Source organism: Motacilla alba, chromosome 1 (genome assembly GCF_015832195.1).
Source record: "Motacilla alba alba isolate MOTALB_02 chromosome 1, Motacilla_alba_V1.0_pri, whole genome shotgun sequence".
NCBI classification, from domain to species: Eukaryota; Metazoa; Chordata; class Aves; order Passeriformes; family Motacillidae; genus Motacilla; species Motacilla alba.
This window is the reverse complement of record NC_052016.1, coordinates 100,461,027-100,467,758: the sequence shown is the minus strand read 5'-3', so window position 1 is coordinate 100,467,758 and position 6,732 is coordinate 100,461,027.

The following is a 6,732-nucleotide window of genomic DNA, read 5'->3' as shown; positions in this document are numbered from 1 at the left end:
ATACCAGGATTTTATTTGCTGTCTTTGGAGCTGAGCAGCAATTTTAATACCATTACTTAAATTCTTAATAATTTTAAATAACACTTCACTAAATTATTCTTTTAAAAATGTCTTTGCTATCCACTAGATGAGACCATCAGAGAAAGCTTTATCTCTCTTATCCCTTCTTTGCTGAAAACTGACAATTACTGAGAGATAAAGTGAATTGTGATAAGCATTTCCACTTTGTGATATCAAAATTCCTCTTCACATTTGGTAGAAAAACTAATTACTTCATTTGGTCATTAGGCAGTAGATTTTAGAAGGGAAAAATACATACATTTGAGAAAATGCAAAACAAAATATGTCACTGAAATTCAGTTAAAGGATACCAGTGTCACACGAGGAGCTGGTAACGGACATTTTACATTCTGCATCTAGTCACGTGGCATGTGTCAGCATCTTCAAGATTACCCCTCATCACATGAGAGGTATCAGTTTCCCCTGAGCATGGGAGCTACTATTACAGCAAGCCTAAACCCAGAATGGTTATGCTCCCCCATTCATACCAGTAGTTAAAGTATTAGTGCCTATCTCATAAGCCTTTTCTGGCCTAAAGACTCTTGCTGTTTTACAGTGCAGGGTACATTGTGTGCTGTACTCTGAAATATCTCCTATCTGTACTTCACACACAATTGAGACATGAATCATTCCACAGTAAGTCAATTACTACATTACAGATTTTCCCTTGTCTATAGATTTCTTTTCATCCATGTTAGGATAGCTAAATCTTTGTCTCTACTTTTATTATACTTAAACCTTGCAGATATTTTCTCTTAGTTGCCGTATGTATTTTGTAGTAAACTGAGGTACAATAATAATAATAATTTTTAAAAATTCTTTAAAGCTTCTTTTAGCTGAAAATTGATACTCCCTCTCCCCCTTGAAATATACAGCTATTTAAGAGACTTCTGAACACATGATCCTGAAAGACTTTTGGCATGCAACAACAGCATTTGAACTCTGAAACGAAATCACCTTACAATGTCATAAATAATTGAGTATTGACATTTGTATCACACAACCTTTTTCTGAAGCTCCAACAAACAGGCCCATCTATCTTTTGAGCTCATAGGGTTTTTTGATATCTAGTTATTGTAATAAATTATACAGTATTTTGGGACAATTGCTGAAGCACAATAAACCACACAATTTGCAAAAAATCCTTATTTTCATGTCATGAATTGAAAAAAGTCAGTGGACTGCTTTCCAGTGGTGCTTACCACCTAACAGCACCCAGTTCCTCTGGACAGAGTGGAAAGACCTTGCATTGAAGTAAAAATATTGCTTTAGAAGCAAGACCTTTTCCGTACTGATTTTAAAAGATCTGGAAAAGGCAAATCTATTACTATGCACATACTTAGGTGTGTATATGTTGCTTTTGTATTATGCCATTTATTTATAAGTGGTATAATATCATATATTACAATGTCATCATTGATATGACTTGGGGAATTTGTGGACTATATCACATATACAGACATCCTTGTAAGGCTGGTAATGGAATGAATAAGGAACACAAAAATGCCATCTGTCCTTCTGTGTTAGTGATTTACAACAAAGAACATCGGTGGTGCTCAGAGCATTTTCCCTGCAGAGGTAATAAAGGTTGAAGAAACACAGAGGGCCACCACTCCGGGCACCTCACAAGAAGCGTGAGCTGAAGGTCCTCCAGCAGTCACCTGCCGTGCCTACGCTGTGTGTGCCATGGGCCATGAACCTCAGTGTCCTTCTGGGCACTACTGGAAGGCATTTAAATAATAATGTAATTACCAGGCGCAAGTCAATGTGGGTTCACAAAGGGAAAGTCCTGTTTAACTAATTAGATATCCGTCTCTAATAAGTTCACTCATCTAGTGGATGAATGGAAGCTGGTGAATGTAGTTTATCTTGATTTTTGTAAGGCCTTTGATGCTGTCCTTCACATCACCTTTCTGTACAAGCTGTGCAGGTATGGGATGGGTTCATAGTGTGCAGCATGAGGAACTGGCTGAAGAGTAGGGCTCAAGGACTTGCAGGGAATGAGGCCACGTCACACTGCTGGTGACTGGTCACTAGCAGTGACAGCCAGTTGTGTTCAATGTATTTATCAACAATCTGGATTCAGGATTGAATGCACTGTTAGCAAGTTTGGTGATGATACCAAACTGGGAGGTGCTGTTGACTTCCTTGAGGGACAAGAGGACTTACAGGGGATCTAGATAGACTGGATCATTGGACAATGATAATTAGGATTAAACTAAGCAAGTCCAAATGCCGTATTCTGCAAATAGGATTGGAAATGCCACACAAAGGTGTGAATTTGAAATTCTGGGTCTTTTCAGCAGACCAGCCCTGCAGAAGGGGATCTAACAGTGCTGGTTGACCATGGTTTCAGTAGGAGTCATCAGGGAGCTTAGGCAGTCAAGCAGGCAAATCCCATTCTGGGGTGCATCAAACATGGTTGCTACAAAACAGGTGATTATCCCACTGATCTCAGCACTGGTGGAGCCTCACCTGGAGTATTTGTGTAGTTCTGAGCTCCATAATTTAAGAAGGATGTGAAGGTCCTCTAATGTGTCCAGTGGAGGACAACAAAGATAGTGAAAAGGCTGGAAAGAATGTCCAGTGAAGACTGGATGAGGACTTTGGATGGGTTTAGTTTGGAGAAAATGAAGATGACACGTGACCTCTTGCTCTCCACAGCTTCCTGAGGAGGTGGAGAGGGAGGTGCTGAGCTCTTCTTCGTGGATAGGATGTGTGGGAAGGACTCAAAGCTGCATCAGTTTAGGTTAAGTATTAGGAAACATTTCTTTACCAAGAGGGTGGTCGAAAAGTGGAACAGGCTTCCTAGAGAAGAGGTTGATGTTCCAAGCCTGCCAGTGTCTAAGAGGCATTTGGAATTTTTTAGGCAGTTGGACTGGAAGATCATTTAGGTCCCTTCCAACTGAAATATTCTGTTCTAGTCTATCATATATGCTGTTCTGTTCTGTAGATGCAATGCAGATAAACAGTTCTGGAACCACAGTAGATCTCAGCAAGACAAAACTCAGTTCTTCCACTTTGCATTGCACCACCTGCTGATAGAGATGTACGGCAAGCATTAAAAAGAAAACTACATTAAAAAAAACAAAAACAACTCTGAAACACATGCCCATCATTTGTGTGATAGATTTCGGACATACTTATTCGTGCATTCTCACAAAATGCAACTTTATGATCTGTAAATAGTGTGGTCACTCCAGGTTTATTCCGAGAAAACATTTATTTCACAACCTCATATGCATACAGAAAATAGGCAGAGATTTAATGTATTACTTAGACAAATGTTGCAAATACCTAATCATTAAGTAAAGGTAGTCTCACGGTGACTTCAGTGGAACTTAAATTCCATGTATATAGCTCGTAAGCAGTCGCTGACAAGCAAATAGTAACCCACCATCCAAAGAAAGAATATGAATTTACACAGCATTTTTCACCAGTATGGAATATATTTTCTTATATTTCTTGCTTTTATAATCAAGAATTTTGCGTTTTAGTTAAAGGGCTATAGTTCACATTTAAATATGGAGGTGCTTTGAAAACCAGCTGGTGAAAAATATAAATGGTTAATTTTATTTATTTATTTCCTTCAGACAACAGAAGAGAATGCAAAGAAAATTTCTGCAACCTATTTTGCACCAGGCTGTAACATTTCTGCTGTGCATTGGCCCACAAATCCCCCTATTTACATTTTTGGTGGTAAACAAATGAAAGATCACCGAGCTGTGATAGTTTCCAGTTCAAACAAACCAAAACCAAATTTACGTATGAGATGTATGTGTGGCTTTCATGCAGCGCTTTATCAGGAGCAGTTAACAAGGAGAGCCATGGTTTCCCCATGCAGAGCCAACATTCCACTCATACCAGCTGAGAGTAATGCCACTGAGGTTACAGACATCTCCTCTGATGTTTCCAACTTCAGTTAGAGATACGGTTGGCAGGCAGCAAAAGCCTAAGCAGCATAAAGGGCCCAGAAACTGATACAGGAGCTTAAATTAATAAAGGGTTTTGTTCCATTGTATTAACCCCTCCTTTTTGCAGTGAATTCGTGGAGCTCCCTGTTGCTGCAGTGACAGAGTTCAGCAGCAAAACTGAGCAGATGCTCTTGGTGTGAAATGTGCATCTTCAAGTTTAAAATGAGTGACATCGTAGCATAAAAATCAGGAATAGTCATGAGATACAGCGGGAGCGGTAGGAAGATCATTTTGGCAGTAAGTTTTATCTATAACCCAAGCACAAGGTGATAAAGATTAAATACATTGGTCAATAGCCATTGATGCAAGCCAAATACAGTATTGCTTAGAGAAAATATACACTTGGACTGCTGACAACTGAACCCATCCTGAAGGCAGGCTGGATTTAGGGAGCACACCTGTGTACAGCATTATGCCACAACAGTAACTTGGCAAATTTTAGACCCTTTTCCTCTCCATGTCTGCACAGACTTTGAATCAAATATTCTCCCTGCAGTGAGCTCTGTGTACATATTTTGTGTGTTGTTTTAATTTTAGTACTTGGCTGGTAGTAAGTTCACAGCAGTAGTATTATAAACAAAATGAAAAGGCCACCTTCCATCTCAGACAAAGACAAAACAAAAATACCCCAAACAATGAATATGAATTGAAATAAATTCTGCAGACCATGAAGATGCTATTAATAGGAAATTACAAGTGACTTGATGATTCAAAAACCTACTCTCCTTAACTTCAAACAACAGGTGTATTTAATATGTCAAAATACTAAGTAGACCTTCTAAATCTGTTGTCCTTATTCCAACATGTTGACATCAAAAGTAGGAAAGAAAACAAAAATTAAGACTTATGTAATTGTCATGATGTGAGAATGCCAGGAAGGACAGAACCAACTTGAAGTCATTGGATTTCTGAAATAGATAGAAGCTCTGTCAAAACATAATAATTTAGATTTTAGAGAGAAAGGACAGTATTTCTAGGACAGATTGTAAGAGATTCTTTCAACCAGAAAAGGCAGTAGTAAGTGAGAAATGTTTTATTAAATTAAGGGTTTCTTCCCTGTTTCCTGTAGGAAATGGAAACCGAGTGCCAGATTCCTGTCCCTGCTAATGTCCAATTGTACAAGCTGCAAAATATCAAGCAGCACTTTGGATTTCATGTAGTGCTTCATGCCCTTAGGCCTCAAAAGAGATGCCAAAGGAGAGTATTTGTCTCTTTACCTTTTGGACAAACTTTGGCCTGTTCTTGAAGTTCTTGTCTCAGGCAAGGTTCCTGGTAGCAGCAAAATGTCAGCCATGCTCATCCTAGGGCTGAGATAAGGTAGGTTGGAACAGCTCCTGTCCTTAGGGGATCAGGTCCCCTTCTGCTAACAGGACATGTGTGAGAAGTAGAACATTTGCCTGGGGAAACAGGAATTTTATTCCTGTCATATAAACAAAGTACCAGCAGCCAGATATTACCTTAAAATCTGTGAAATACTCAGAATTAAAACAAGATTGGTAATTTTTTTTTTTTAATGGGGGAGGAATAAAGCTAGAAAAGGACTGCAGAAAGCTTTTAAGCCTTAACTTCTACCAAATAATTGGCAGCAAATGTCTAACAATTTATATGAGGGAGTAAAAATATTCATTGTGTGTGTATGTATGTTGGCTTTGAACACCATGGTCACCCTCCAGCTAAGGAGCTGTTTACATCTGCCAGCCAGCAGCCAGACACCAGCGGGGAGCTGGCAGAGCCCTCTGGGCTCATTGTGTACGAGTCCAGCCAGGGAGCAGAGCCAAGGCTCCTGCTCCAGCTCTCCCCAGCAGCAGCCAGGAGCTCCCTTGGAGAGCTAAAAATGCCCTCCCTCCCTGCTGCCTGAGCCCAGAGAGGTGCTGAGCTCAGGTTCAGATGGATGCTGCTCCCCACCCTGCGCAGCCTCCTACACAGCTCCTGTGACATTGTCTGCAAGGGGCTCTTTGACAACTTCTAATAGATTTCACTCAAGATTTTCAATGCTTCAAAGTTTCAGCCTGTGATTTTCTAGCTTCTGGTATATTACTGCAGTCCTTATATGCAAAGCAAAATAAAATTATCAGAAGATTGTCTCTCACTTCCTTAAATCTCCAAGAAAATTTCTCTTGAGCTCAAATATGCTGTCAAATGATATTTTTACTGACCTGTTTATTTTACTCAGGTAAGTCCTCTGGAAGCAAGATATGAAAAATCATTTTTAAACTCACTAAGAAATGAGGTGAAGAAAGTTGACTTACAACTGAGATTTTCACAGATTGGAAAGGTTTTTTTGTACTTAGAACCAGAAAAAAAAAAAAAAGGTTAGATTTCAAGGCTGTTGGAAGAAAAATGTAAAATTTTAATGAGTTTTTATATAGTATTTCCAAACACAGCAGTCAAGAATCAAGAAAAAATGAATGAGATTGGCTTAAACATCAAATTTCTATTTTAAAGCATTGGGCATTTTTAATAATGATGATGGCTAGGAAACTTCTGATAAAAACTGGAGAATCTTCTATGTCTAAGGGAAATGTATAATGTTAAAGAGAAGCATAAACTTACAAAGCACTGTAAACTGAAGTATTATCTAAAGTTTTGGAATTATGGAGTAAGTTGAGTACTAGAAATTTCTTTGTGACAAGAGATAATTTGGAGCCCTCATCATCAAAAATGTTGAAGTCAGATTTCAAAGTCTAAAAAGTTTCAT